Below are 15,800 nucleotides of genomic sequence, written 5' to 3'. Positions count from 1 at the left end.
AAAAAGAGTGGAAGGGTCAGTTGGAAGTGGAAGACCTAGGCGAACTTTTCTTGTTCAAATCGGGGAAATATTGCAAAAAGGCCAGGTCAGAAGTACTCGAAACCGACGAGCGTGTATGAGAAACGTTATGAAAGTGTGTGAAGCGAAAGTGATTTGTCAGGATCGTAGTAAATGGAAATCCGTGATCTCTGCCTACCCCTCTGGGAAACAGGCGTGATTGTATGTATGTATGTATTTTTTTTCTTAGAGATGTATATGGTCTCCAAGAGTCAGAAAGAACAAAGTGCCTCAATGTAATCTTACGTAATAGTCGTTTGTTGCTCAGTCTCTACTTATGCGATTTGAATAAAATGAATACTTAATCAGTGGGATATTTCAATACACATTATATTTAAAAGAAATTATGAGACTATTAATTTGTTATATTTTTGTTAAAACACAGTACTGAAAGTGTCTTAAGAATTGATCATAAATGTACGCGTTGGTTAGGCGCCGACGCGTCCAAGCTAAATAAATATAAAAAATAAAGTAATCTCTATCTATAGGTACACAAATCTACATCATCTTAGTCCATAATGAAAAATCCCTCAAAAGAGTATAAGCAAAATTCAAATAGCCTCTTGGCGCCCAATGTACTTTCTGAAGTACATTTGGTTTCAATGGAATTTTAACTTTCATGTAAACAAATAAAATATAATTTTTTCTGTTTCTAAAATTTTTCGAACAAATTAAATTGAATTCAATCTCAAGTACAATAAGAATCAAAATTCCATAAAATTAGCATAAAATTGTATGGCGGGCGCTAGGAGGATAGGGTAGTTTCCTACTAGTCAAATCAGCTTTTTTTTAAGAACTGTCAAAACGATTTACTTATATGGAATAACTATGAAATACTGAGGAGTGACGTCACGGTCAATTCATTTACTTTATATCTTTCTCTTTTACTTATTAAATAAAAATTATGTTTAAACATAACTTCTGCCAAAATTTTTTCTTCTAATTATGTGGTGTTTTATGTCGTGCAATTCATAAAATATTTTATTTTAAGTAAAGAAACTATTAGCCTATTGCATGAATGTCAAGTTCATGCCATGAATACAACGGGAGCAGCTAAAAACTTTCGGAACAGCCCTCGTATTTAGAGAGCTAATTTGCAAACGACCTAACGACTAATATGCGGCTCTAAATGAGTTGGTATGAGGATATATAATTGGTGCATCTAAATATGTCAAATTATTTTAGTCGGCTCCAGCAGAGCGTGATACCTGACGCCATTTTTTGCGCCATGACTAACTATAATTGTTACATCTTTACTTGGAAGTTGGACCGGACTTTGTAGAGGTAGCATATGCAGTAAATACGTATTGGGGATATCTTATAGGTATAAATGAACAGAACAATTTAAAAGGGTAATTATAGAACAAGGAAAATAGTAGAGTTGTATTACTAAATCCGTAATGTCTTCATATGGTTTATTTCAAACACAGGATACTACACACGGGAGTTGACCACGAATGCTGTAAAGTGTTCGAAACGTCGGGATGAAATGTAAATTCATTTTACGCGATATAATCCGTTTACATAGTTTTATTTCATGAACATAGCGGTAACCGAAGCGTGCGAAACCTGTGCGGAAAGAAGAGTCATATAACAAATGGATAAGTTGCAATTACCCCCTCCTCGTCGAAATTTGCCCCGCTGTACCTTAGTGTTTATTTTGAACCTTGGAACTTGAAAAATCGGTCACCGTTTTCTGGTCGTACAAATATCATTCCGTCATAATAGGCGCCATACGTAAACTTAAAGTTCACTTTAATACAACACCATAAGGTTGATGAAAAATGTTCGTGTGATAAAATTAATGAGTCACCATGTTACGGAACCTCTGGTATAGTCACCGGTATTCATTCTAGATGCTTGTATAGTTGCTCAATAGATGGACCAGTGTAATAGTGCATATAATGATTTTGATAGCCCCTCGTGTACAAGGGTTGTCTTAGTTTCTTTTCTTATTAAGGTTTGAGTTATAGAGGTTCCACTAGCAATGTACAAGTTGCAGAACATTGTGAAAATTTCCTTAAATTATTGGAAGTTTTACTGCGAAAAATCCCATGCAAGTTGCCATTAACAACATTCTCTTTAAGATTAGGATGTATTACGCAGTTTGCACGGGAGTGCTTATCTTTTGTTTTTATAGCTGATAGTTCATAGATTACTAGCTCGCGGTGGGGCCAGTGCCTTATTGACCGCGATTACCTTTTTGATTTTTGTCGAGCGAGCTCCATTTCGACGCAGTTAGTGCATCATGATCACGGAAAAGTCGAAAAACTGAAGAAGGCGGGTGGATGTCCAAGTTAATATACTTAAGTCATTTATCATTCATTCATTTTTAGGGTTCCGTAGTCAACTAGGAACCCTTATAGTTTCGCCATGTCTGTCTGTCCGTCCGTCCGTCCGTCCGTCCGTCCGCGGATAATCTCAGTAACCGTAAGCACTAGAAAGCTGAAATTTGGTACCAATATGTATATCAATCACGCCAACAAAGTGCAAAAATAAAAAGTGGAAAAAAATGTTTTAATAGGGTACCCCCCCTACATGTAAAGTGGGGGCTGATATTTTTTTTCATTCCAACCCCAACGTGTGATATATTGTTGGATAGGTATTTAAAAATGAATAAGGGTTTACTAAGATCGTTTTTTGATAATATTAATATTTTTGGAAATAGTCACTCCTAAAGAAAAAAAAAGTGCGTCCCCCCCCCTCTAACTTTTGAACCATATGTTTAAAAAATATGAAAAAAATCACAAAAGTAGAACTTTATAAAGACTTTCTAGGAAAATTGTTTTGAACTTGATAGGTTCAGTAGTTTTTGAAAAAAATACAAAAAACTACGGAACCCTACACTGAGCGTGGCCCGACACGCTCTTGGCCGGTTTTATTTTTAAACTAGTGCTGTGGCAGAGTCTGTCATTTCTATTCAAATGACATTTCAGTAAGCTGATAGAAATCGTGTATTAATTGTTTAAGCGCCTCCTTGTAGTCCTTGTACATAGGGCCTAATAGATTCAACCAATTCGAAATTAATCGTTAGATTTGGCAAACGATACATCTTAGCCACATCGCAAAATACTTCAAAACAAATGTGTCAAAAATGTGAACTTACAGATCCGGGACAATAGTAGAAACTAGCCTTTTCTATACATGTGTCGTAGGTCAAACTAGTTGAGGATACTATAGACGATAGGAATACTCTCCGGCTCAAATAAGTACACACGGCAGCTCACGTGGTGAATCATAAAGACACGTTACATGGACGAAGATTTAAACTTACTAGATGTGGCCTGCTGTCCCACTGCTGCTGGGCAAAGACCTCCCCCTTAGACTTCCAATCCTCCCGATTAAAAGGTGCATCCATTTAGGGTACGTAGTCAAATCGTACGTAGCACAATTGCTCACAGTAATATCGTTTTCGTAGCTATCTATCTCTATCGCTCTTCAACAGAGTCAGTAGGCCTAGCACATGATGGCTCAAGAGTATGTCGCCGCGAGATAGACTACCCGTCCTTATGTCATTAATACAGTTAGAAGGAGACGTGTCATCTATCTCGCGGCGACATACTCTCGCGGACATCATGTGCTAGGCCTACAGACTGCGTTTAGATTTTTAGATTGGCGCTAGCGTCAACGATACTTCCATTCGGCTAGGCCGCAAGTAGCTGAGAAATTTGTCCTGGCACAAGCATGGTCACGCGATAAATGATAAAACATCTGGTCGTCCCTATCGCACTACTAGTAAGTGCGATAGGGACGACCAGATGTTTTACCATTTGTCGCGCGACCCGACCATACTTGCGTGCCTGTTCTTCCCGCCATTTCTTTCCGAGCTGGGGGGTTACCATGACGTACTAAAGACGTTCAGTTTAGGTTGAGAGAAAGGGACACAGCTATAGCAGTTACATAGCTCCGTCCCTCTCTCTCAACCTAAACTGAACGGCTTTAGCACGTCATGGTAACCCCCCTGACCTCTCGGGATCAGGATGGATGAATAGCCGTTTTTTTTTTTAAAGATGTGGTATGATAGTGAAGCTGGGGCGAGATTCCGAGAGGGGGGGGAGGGGGTTGATTACTCGACAATCTGACAATCGAATGTCAAGAAACAAAAGAAAACTGGAGATGTCTGATGCGTAGAAGTCACTCTTATCGACCGACTAAGTATTTACTTATAGACTGAGGTAATCATGAAAATCTAAATCTCTATAGTCTGTATCTACTAATAATCTATGATTGAAAGATAAAGAGGCTCATAACGAGATAACAAAATTCTGATATCCGCTACAGTCTGTAAAAATATTTATTTATTTATTTATTTAATCTTTATTGCACAACAAAATAAGGTACAAATGGCGGACTTAATGCCTCAAGGCATTCTCTACCAGTCAACCAATGGGCTAAACCAGACCATGGAACAACCATCATGTCATCATGGGAGAACCAGAAAGATAAATAATATCTAAATAATAGATTTCTTTTTTATCAATTTAACGTTCACTATCAAGGTGTATAATTTTGCTTGTAGAGTCAGGCCGTGTAGAGTTAGGTGATAAGCATACTTAGGGTCCCCCCACATCTAGCGTCTCGCGAGCGTCGCGTCGGGCCAACTGTATGGGCAAAGCTTGACGCCGCGTTGACGTTGCGTCGACGCGGCGTCTTTTTCCATACAGTTGGCCCGGCGCGACGCTCGCGAGACGCTAGATGTGGGGGGACCCTTAGTTGTCATGATACGAGTATCTGATGTATTTGACATATGTCTCGTTTTATCTTAGCAACATTTTAGAAATCAATCGTAACTAAGGCCAACCTTGCATTAAAACCGCTTGCGATGTGTTTCTTGAACATTAATCAATTAAGTTAATTGCGAAAACTGCACGCAGTTTGCAGCTAGGTTCCTTATCAAATCCTAATATTTCTTAGAACCGCTCATCTATCCCTGTCGCTCCAATCAGTTATTCGAGTAAAAGAGAGAGAGAGATGCGTGAATTTCAGTGTTCGCTTTATGCCCTGCCAGCCGAAATGAAAATCGTTGACGTTAAGTGGCGATCGAAAGTACAGTCTAACTGTCGCGTCACTTCAGAAGAGTGATAGAGAGAGCTAGCTACGATGTACGAAGCGTAAACGAAATGAGATTGCTAGGTACCCCCTTATCTCTCAATGCCACTTCCAGCATTCGAAACTCGTTATTCAAATTGCGTACGCGCCGACCAACCGGCAGGTTAGTCTCTTAAGAGCGCTTTCAAAAAATCTGCTTGCTCGAATTTCGACGCCGGCGGCGCTGGCGTGCGCCTGTGTGCAGACGCACACTATAACCAGAAGCATAACGATTGTAGCCTGCGGTACAGACATAGCGTGCGATCCTCTTCGAACCAACCTTACGTGCGGCTAGAGCGAAAGGGATAGCATTCATGGTCGGTACCGCCACGCCGTCAGTAGCGTTGCGGACTAACCATTATTGATACTTGCGTAAAAACACCGCCATATAAATTACATATTTGCATACATGATTTCGTGCATAAATACTTGACCTTTTAGTTTAATTATTAAAGTTATCACAGTTTTTTCTATTAAAACGTGTGTAGCCTTGGAAGAAATAATTTAAAAAACCTTTTATAATATATCATCTAGTCTTTTTGTATGCAATTTAAGATTTATTTAATTTATTAATTTTTGACATTTGGTTTTAATCTTGGTTAACGTGGGTGGATTTTTTAGTCGTGGGGTATGCAATAATGCTGTGATTTGTATATTTTTTTATATAGTGATTTACTTTTTTTTTATAAATTGATACTCATTTTAATTATTTTTTGAGCGATGAGTGATCCATCTCCTTTATGCTTGTGCCCGCATTGCCCCAATTCAAGAAAAACCTTTTCTTCTCATGGGCTTAAGGTGCACATAGGGCTTAAACACAAAGAGTTCTCACCCCGTGCCGTTAACTCTGGACCTGCGCGTTCAGTCCCGGAACCAACTCAGACAGACCTCCCGAGCACTGGAAGGTTGAGTGACCTCGCAGCCCTTAAGCAGTCAGTCAGGGTATTGCGTCACGTCCCCAAGGGAGCTCGAAATCTGGCAGCAGGAAAGTTATGCGATATTATAGATGCATGTATCAGTGTGAATGGAGAAAACGAATGGTTTTCTTTATTATCATTCGCGTATTACGCCTTACGGACGCCGGATGCAGCGGATTCGGGTAACCTTACCTCCAAGGTGAAACGCAATATTGACTGTGCGGGGGGGTTGGGTGGCACTGTTACTTATGGGGCGGAGCCATGCGCCTCAAGGTCTTTATCAGTGGTTAAGACTATTGAGTCGAAAGTGTTTGAGGGTGATCTTAGGGGTGCGGTCCAAGTTCTAATGTCTGATGATGGAGTGGCTCCGTCGACTCCAGAGACCCTTAGCGCCTTGCAGTCGAAGCACCCTGCTCCGTCCCGGCCGCTGATATTTCCACCGGAGCCTGACGACTCATTTGTGCCTTTGACGGCTAAGCTGGAGGATGTGGCTTTGGCTCTCAGCTCGTTCAATAGTGGCTCGGCGGCTGGTTTAGACGGTATCCGTCCGGCTCATTTAAAAGAGCTTACGTCAGTTTCAGCGGGAGAAAATGGGGTGCGCTTACTTGAAAGCTTAACAAAGTTGTGTAATTTTTTGCTGGCTGGTCGGCTGAATCGCGCGGTCTGCCCTTTTATGTATGGAGCCTCCTTGTGTGCGCTTTCGAAGAAGGACGGGGGGTTGAGACCAATCGCAATAGGCAGCACATTTCGTCGCCTAACGGCCAAGATTGGGTGTAAGTCTGTAAGGGAGGAAATAGCCACTTACCTTCGCCCTTGTCAGTTGGGATTCGGCACGAGGTTGGGCTGTGAGGCTGCCATCCATGCAACACGCGCGTATACACAGGATCCGGGGAATGAGGATTGCATAGTGGTTAAGCTGGACATTAAGAATGCATTTAATTCTATCGAGCGCGACGTCTTGTTGTCGGAGGTAAAGGAGAAAGTGCCTTCTCTATACCCGTTCTTATTCCAGGTATATTCCTCTCCCTCAAATCTTTTTTATAACGGATCTCTGCTTCTTTCCCAAGTTGGCGCACAGCAAGGAGACCCACTTGGACCACTGGTGTTTAGTCTTGCGATACATAAGGTCATTTCTGAACTTCAATCACCTCTCAACATTTGGTACCTGGATGATGGTACTATCGGGGGTAAGCCTACGGAGGTTCAGCAAGATTTACTTTCCCTTCTTCCGCGGTTTAGGGACCTGGGTCTGGAGGTGAATTCAAGCAAGTGCGAGTTTTTCCCCTGCGGTTCCGGGGCTCGACTATCCTTCCCTTTAATAAGCGACTTGCTCCCAGGGCTTACAGAATTGTCACCCCGAAACTTCAATCTTTTGGGCTCTCCCATTTTTTGGAAGCAATCCCGGAGGCCTTCGAGGCAAGGAGACAGCTTCTTTTGTGTGCGGGGAATAGGTTGGTGAATATTTCGGCGCATGTGGCTCTAACTCTGTTACGGTCCTGTTTTGGCGTTCCCCGAATCACCTATTTTCTGCGCACCGTACCAACTTGGCGTTTTCCCGAGCTTATTGACTCATTGGATGGCGTTTTGAGGGATTCGGTAGAGTCGTTGTTAAACGTTTCTCTCAGTGCAGTCCAGTGGGATCAGGCTTCCCTTCCTATTCGGTCGGGTGGACTAGGCGTGAGGCGAGCACGGGATGTGAGTTTGCCGGCCTTTCTGGCGTCGGCGGCGGGGGTGGTGGGCCTTGTCACTCAAATTTTAACTCCTAATGGTGTCGAGGTTTCCATTCCTTTTGCTGCGGATGCCAGGGAGACTTGGTTGACTCTCAACCCTGACGCAGCGATGCCGGAAAGACCGGACCTTCAACGTTTGTGGGACGATGTAGGGGTTAAGCGGGTGCTTGAGGGCTTATTGGACAGTGCGGAGGGTGTGGATAAAGCCAGGATTCTTTCAGTGTCGGAGCCTGAGTCTGGAGCGTGGCTACACGCACTTCCGTCACCACACTTGGGCACACTACTGGATAGCGACTCGACGCGGATTGCGGTGGCTCTTCGCCTCGGCTGTGCGGTGTGTGAACCTCACATATGCATCTGCGGCACTATGGTGGAGAGCAACGGTCATCACGCGTTGAGTTGTTGTCGGTGTGCGGGGAGGTTCCCGCGGCACCACGCGCTTAACGATATCGTGCGGAGGGCGTTGGTGTCTGCGAATGTCCCTTGCGTGCTGGAGCCTCCTGGTCTCTGTCGCTCTGACGGGAAGAGACCGGATGGGTTGACGTTGGTTCCTTGGGAGAGGGGAAGGTGTTTAGTTTGGGACGCAACGTGTGTCAGCACTTTCGCCACTTCGCATATTGGCCGTACCGCGAGAGTGGCACGGGCGGCGGCTGAGTTAGCTGCAGCTCGCAAGCGGGAGAAGTACGCGATCCTTGCGAACTATTTGTTTATCCCGCTTGCAGTGGAGACTACCGGTTGCTGGTGTGCGGAGGCCAGAGTGTTTTTCGGGGAGGTGGGAAGACGCTTGAGGGAGAGGGGTCTGGATCCTCGCTCTGGGACCTTCCTGATGCAAAGGTTATCCATCGCGGTTCAACGCGGTAATGCGGCAAGCGTTATGGGTACCTTTGCATCAGGAGGCTCACGGGGGGGCTTGGTAGGTTAGGTTTAATTATGTATCTGTGTATGTTTTTGTGTGTGTGTAATTAGGTTAGATCTAGTTTTTAAGTGCTTGCATGTATTTGCTGATTTTGAATTGTTTTAGCTTTTGGTTTTTTGGTAAATAAATTATTTATAATATAATAAATTGTGTATATAATATTGTCTTCTGTCACCGCGATAGTTACTCATGAAATAAATTTATGGAATCAGATTATTTCGCGTATAATGAATATAATCCGTTTTCTTAGTTTTATTTCATTTTGCATATGATATATGTTTTCTAGGTTCTTTTCGGTGAAGGAAAACATCGTGAGGAAACCGGACTAATTCCAATAAGGTCTAGTTTACCCTTTGGGTTGAAAGGTCTGATGGCAGTCGCTTTCGTAAAAACTAGTGCCTACGCCAAATCTTGGGATTAGTTGTCAAAGCGGACCGCAGGCTCCCATGAGCCGTGGCAAATGCCGGGATAACGCAAGGAAGATGATGATGTTTTCTAGGTACATATATATAAATGGAACTAAGATCGGTTTTCTTTAATTTTAAGTAGTTTTTTTTATATTTAAAATGTGTTTTTAGGGTTTCGTAGTCAACTAGGAACCCTTATAGTTTCGCCATGTCTGTCTGTCTGTCTGTCCCTCCGTCCGTCCGTCCGTCCGCGGATAATCTCAGTGACCGTTAGAACTAGAGAGCTGAAATTTGGTACCAATATGTATATCAGTCACGCCGACAAAGTGCAAAAATAAAAAGTGGAAACAATGTTTTATTAGGGTACCCCCCTACACGTAAAGTAGGGCGTGATTTTTTTTTTCATTTCAACCCTAACGTGTGATTTATTGCTGGATAGGTATTTAAAAATGAATTACTGAAATCGTTTTTTGATAATATTAATATTTTCGGGAATAATCGCTCCTAAAGGAAAAAAAGTGTCCCCCTTCCCCCTCTAACTTTTTAACAATATATTTAAAAAATATTTAAAAATCACAAAAGTAGAACTTTATAAACTTTCTAGGAAAACTGTTTTGAACTTGATAGGTTCTGTAGTTTTTTAAAAATATGGAAAACTACGGAAGACCCGAGCGGCTATCTACCGGCTGAGAGCGTGTCGGGCCACGCTCAGTGCAGGCACTGAGCGTGGCCCGACACGCTCTCGGCCGGTTTTTAAATATTATGTTGTTTTAATTGCATGGAGCACAGGAAGGTCCACATCTATGTATTAGTTTTTTGTAAGGAAATACAACTCTACGCTACGCCTACTTGCTTTAGTTGACTGTTGACACACTGAGACAGTGGATGCGCCAGAGTATAAAAGATGTAACGTAATACGTTACATTCTTAAAAAATAAACATTTAAAACTACTAAATTACCTAACTAAAAATACTACACTACTAATAAACTATATTACATATTAAAATATACAACAATAATGTCTTAAAACTACGTATTTACAAGTATAAAATCATCATCACGCTGATTGATTTAAATATGTCGCGCCGCGGTAAACATTCACTCTCAATAATGTTCACATTCGCGAGTGCATGAATGAATGCACGGGTCGAGGCGCTGTGTCATTGCGCCCATCACTCACTCGTCCATTTTATCTTTGGAGTTGAGTGGAACGCACGTCGTTAATTATCGATCTCTGCTACGGATCAGATAACAATCGAAATTCGTAATCGAATTTAACTGCGTCCCTACGTGTTCCTCAACTTATTAAATTACTGTGGTGTTTTAATTATGTTTAATAGTGTACCCCGAATTGGGTAAGTGGATATATTTTATTTGCTAGCTGCCTAGAATATCGTAGTGCTATTTTATTGCTTTGGAATTTTATCATGCACATTGAAATAGTAACTATTCCATAGCCACTATTTAAATATGCATAGGTACTCATTTAACTAGAGAAGTAATCTTCCTAATTATATATTTGCTCATAGTCATTGTGACCTTTTGTCAACCAACCCTCCATTTTGTGATAAAAATAATAATTGCATTTTAATTTCTCATTTTCTTAATTTACATTGCCTTTTTGTAATCTCCGTATCTGAATTGTGAATTTCCACGGCAACACAACTACTCTAGTGCTTTCCCTCTTGCCGTTGGTGTTCACAAAGGCTTATAAACCGTTTCTAACGCTTGGTATGATGGCGCGTTCCAGGGTCCCAAGTCCAGAGTGACTTCTTTTGGCTTCCTGCTTGCCGCCCGCCTGCCGTATTGCTTCTGGCCGCTTTCCCCGACTCAGCGCCACGCAGATTCTAGCAGCGCTGAACTCAGCGCCGATCAGAAAAACGGCGCCTACCACCTCGGCATCGTCAGGGGAGTACTGTGGCTACAATCGACTAGCGGAATCCGATCTTGACTAGTATTTTTTACGAACCACGACTTTTACCCATCTTACCGGCTGAGCTTCATGGGAATAAATATTGTTTTACCGTTCTTCTGACTCCTCATTTAAATTTCCTCATACCTAACGAGACGATAGGAGTTAGAACGCTAGAGAACGCGACACTGGCGCCCAACGTGGGGTCGGAACGCGAAGCTCTTAGTGTCTTAACAGCATTAGAGTATTGGCGCTGTTACCTCGAGAACGGTAAGACTTTTATAGTGTACACTGACCATTCTGCGCTAAAATGGTTCTTATCTCTAGACAATCCCACGGGCAGATTAGCGCGTTGGGGAGTAAGGTTGTCAGCGTTCAATTTTGAAATTAAACATCGCCGCGGAGTCGATAATGTTATACCTGACGCTCTTTCTCGCGCTGTCCCAATTAGTGCAATGTCTTTGTTTAATTCCATAGTTTCCACAAATGACGATTGGTATAAACGGATTTACAACGGTTGCATTAATTCTCAAAGCAATTACCCTAATTTTCTTATAAAAAATAATTCTTTGTTTCGGCTCTGTAAATCTAAATTTGATCAACTTACTTCGGAATTCGATTGGAAAGAGGTTGTACCAAACGAATATCGCGAACAAATAATTAAGGAAAATCATTCCGAACCGACAGCTGGACATCTTGGTATTTTTAAAACTTATCGGCGGTTAGCACTAAATTATTTCTGGCCTGGCATGCACCAAGATGTCGTCAAGTTCGTGGGCTCGTGTTCTGTTTGTTTATCGTACAAATCTCAAAATCATACGACCTTGGGAGAGATGGGACGTCCGAAGCAGTGTTCACGCCCTTTCCAAATGATTTCTATAGATTTTATTGGCCCGTTACCTATTACACGCAAACAAAACAGTTACATTCTTGTCATTACTTGCTGTTTCTCTAAATATTGCGAAATATTTCCACTGCGTCGTGCGACTAGTGATTTAGTGGTAAAAATTTTAGAGGAAAACATATTTTTGGTCCATGGCGTTCCCCAAACTATTTTCCTTGATAATGGTAGTCAATTTACGAGCTCGGCAACAGACACTCTTTTTAAACGGTATAACGTTCCAAATGTGTTTTTTACGCCAAGATATACGCCGCAAATCAATTTGGTGGAACGTTATAACAAAACAATAGTCACGTGTTTGTCTACGTTTGTTGAAAACGACCACCGGACGTGGGACACTTTTATCCCCAAAATAAAGTTTGCCATCAATAATTCTGCGAATGAGTCGATTCATGGTTATACACCTTCATTTCTTGTGTTTGGTCGTGAACTCGTCCTATGTGGATCTCATTATACAGACAACGATCTGGATAACGAGATATTATTTCTCCCTCGAGAAGTTTACGCAGAAAACCGTGGTTGTCTGGCTTCTGTGTTTGATGATGTGCAAGCTTCACTGTGGCAGGCACATGTAAAAAACACGGCTCAGTATAATTTACGACGTAAACCTGCTGATTTTAATATCGGAGACATAGTTTTAAAACGAACTTATATTTTAAGCGATAAAGACAAATATTTTAGCAAAAAATTAGCGCCTAAATTCATTAAGTGTCGTATAATCGAAAAAAAGTCTCCTCTTGTTTATGTCTTAGAGGACATGAATGGGAAGAATTTAGGGGTATGGCATATTAAGGATATCAAGTTGGCCAGCCACCTTAGATAAGCACAAGCCCTGTAGTTAAGACCTTGCTATCGGTGTAAGTCATATGTGCAATATATCACAGATGCCTTTTGTATGAAAGGACGCGTTGTCAGCTTTGAAAAGTTGTATTTGCTTTTATGATAAGATGAAGTGTGAAAGGTTATTGTGTAAGATGATCGAATGAAAGCGTAATACTGATTGCAACCTAATCGGGTTTTCTTTTAGAATAAAACCCTTTTCCTGGAGAGGGGGGTATATGTAACGTAATACGTTACATTCTTAAAAAATAAACATTTAAAACTACTAAATTACCTAACTAAAAATACTACACTACTAATAAACTATATTACATATTAAAATATACAACAATAATGTCTTAAAACTACGTATTTACAAGTATAAAATCATCATCACGCTGATTGATTTAAATATGTCGCGCCGCGGTAAACATTCACTCTCAATAATGTTCACATTCGCGAGTGCATGAATGAATGCACGGGTCGAGGCGCTGTGTCATTGCGCCCATCACTCACTCGTCCATTTTATCTTTGGAGTTGAGTGGAACGCACGTCGTTAATTATCGATCTCTGCTACGGATCAGATAACAATCGAAATTCGTAATCGAATTTAACTGCGTCCCTACGTGTTCCTCAACTTATTAAATTACTGTGGTGTTTTAATTATGTTTAATAGTGTACCCCGAATTGGGTAAGTGGATATATTTTATTTGCTAGCTGCCTAGAATATCGTAGTGCTATTTTATTGCTTTGGAATTTTATCATGCACATTGAAATAGTAACTATTCCATAGCCACTATTTAAATATGCATAGGTACTCATTTAACTAGAGAAGTAATCTTCCTAATTATATATTTGCTCATAGTCATTGTGACCTTTTGTCAACCAACCCTCCATTTTGTGATAAAAATAATAATTGCATTTTAATTTCTCATTTTCTTAATTTACATTGCCTTTTTGTAATCTCCGTATCTGAATTGTGAATTTCCACGGCAACACAACTACTCTAGTGCTTTCCCTCTTGCCGTTGGTGTTCACAAAGGCTTATAAACCGTTTCTAACGCTTGGTATGATGGCGCGTTCCAGGGTCCCAAGTCCAGAGTGACTTCTTTTGGCTTCCTGCTTGCCGCCCGCCTGCCGTATTGCTTCTGGCCGCTTTCCCCGACTCAGCGCCACGCAGATTCTAGCAGCGCTGAACTCAGCGCCGATCAGAAAAACGGCGCCTACCACCTCGGCATCGTCAGGGGAGTACTGTGGCTACAATCGACTAGCGGAATCCGATCTTGACTAGTATTTTTTACGAACCACGACTTTTACCCATCTTACCGGCTGAGCTTCATGGGAATAAATATTGTTTTACCGTTCTTCTGACTCCTCATTTAAATTTCCTCATACCTAACGAGACGATAGGAGTTAGAACGCTAGAGAACGCGACAAAGAGTGATTACCATCTCTTGTCAAAGATCTTGTTGAGACGAATCAAACGAACCCAAAACAAGAAGTGGTTTCAAGACCTGGTCGTGGAATACTCTTGACTACCTTCCAGCTTCATCATCAGATCCTGGGTACCATCTCTTGTCAAAGATCTTGTTGAGACGAATCAAACAAGCCCAAACACAGAAGAGTTTCAAGACTTGGTTGTTGAATACTCTTGACTACCTTCCGGCTTCACCATCAGATCCTGGGTATCATCTCTTGTCAAAGATCTTGTTGAGACGAACCAAACGAGCCCAAACACGGAGTGGTTTCAAGACCTGGTTGATGAATTCTCTTGACTACCTTCCAGCTTCATCATCAGATCCTGGGTACCATCTCTTGTCAAAGATCTTGTTGAGACGAACTAAACGAGCCCAAACACGGAATGGTTTCAAGACCTGGTTGATGAATTCTGTTGACTACCTTCCGGCTTCATCATCAGATCCTGGGTACCATCACCTCTTGTCAAAGATCTTGTTGAGGCAAATCAAACGAGCCCAAACACGAAATGGTTTCAAGACCTGGTTGATGAGAACTCATGACTACCTTCCGGCTTCATCATCAGATCCTGGGTACCATCACCTCTTGTCAAAGATCTTGTTGAGGCAAATCAAACGAGCCCAAACACGAAATGGTTTCAAGACCTGGTTGATGAGAGCTCATGACTACCATCTGACTTCATCATCAGATCCTGAGTACCATCTATTGTCAAAGATTTTGTTGAGACGAGTCAGTAACCTAAAATGATATTCAATAATAAATAATACTTACTAAAAATATTAGTCAAGTTAATTAGTTAGTTACCAAAGTCGTCAACCCAAGGATCAAAGTTTTCGGTCGCAGTATACATGCAACAGTACAGCCAAACACGCACACAAGTGCGGTTTTGGACACGGCGGGTGCCGCACACAATGACAAAATAACTTCGCGATCGTCGAGCCGCGTGCGGAGCGGACTAACATACGTCCTGCCTCTACAAGCTCTGCCGCGGTACTGACATCGCAAGCGCGCGTAACCGGTAATAAGGAGGCATTTTTAAAAAATCGTCAAAAATATTAAATTGCAATTAATAGAAAACTTTTGCATAAAATCTGTTTAAGTAAGCGTTGCAAATTATTTTTATATTAAAACTACTTCAAAAACACGTAAGTTTTCGAAGAAATTGACACTTAATCTGAGGTGATTTCTGAAACAAATTGGATTCATCATATCCTCATTTACTCTATTCTAAAGCCTTATAACAAAGAAGTAGTCTCAAAAGATTGTAGTACAGGATATACATAATACAAATTTACCACTTGAAGCATTCAAAACTATCCAAATTTTACAAATTAGACGGACTAAGTCAGCACTTTTCGCGGGTTTTCCTAAACATGCACCAGAAAAAAAATCATAATTAATTAAGTGAGTTAGTTTTTAAAAATCCAGTCTCACAACATGTAAGTTAAGAAGATGTCCTAATCGAATCCTGAACTTAATAAGTCTTTTAGATGACGGAAAGTGTAGCATTTTGCCGACTAAAACTATCAATTTTACATTATTACGACGTTTTCGTTGAATGCCCTCTTAACAGCAC

The 15,800-nt window shown here is 41.3% G+C and overlaps 1 long non-coding RNA gene across 1 annotated transcript; it reads left to right on the top strand.

The window, feature by feature from the left end:
• The first annotated feature begins 10,026 nt into the window (after positions 1–10,026).
• Positions 10,027–11,144, top strand: LOC125234898. Its single transcript, XR_007178030.1, has 2 exons — positions 10,027–10,471; positions 10,867–11,144. It is a non-coding gene; the product is annotated as an uncharacterized LOC125234898 (long non-coding RNA).
• Positions 11,145–15,800: the final 4,656 nt, after the last annotated feature.

The sequence above is a fragment of the Leguminivora glycinivorella genome, chromosome 16 (assembly GCF_023078275.1).
Source record: "Leguminivora glycinivorella isolate SPB_JAAS2020 chromosome 16, LegGlyc_1.1, whole genome shotgun sequence".
Taxonomy (NCBI): domain Eukaryota; kingdom Metazoa; phylum Arthropoda; class Insecta; order Lepidoptera; family Tortricidae; genus Leguminivora; species Leguminivora glycinivorella.
Note: the sequence above shows the minus strand (reverse complement) of the source record. Positions and strands in the feature narration are given on the sequence as shown.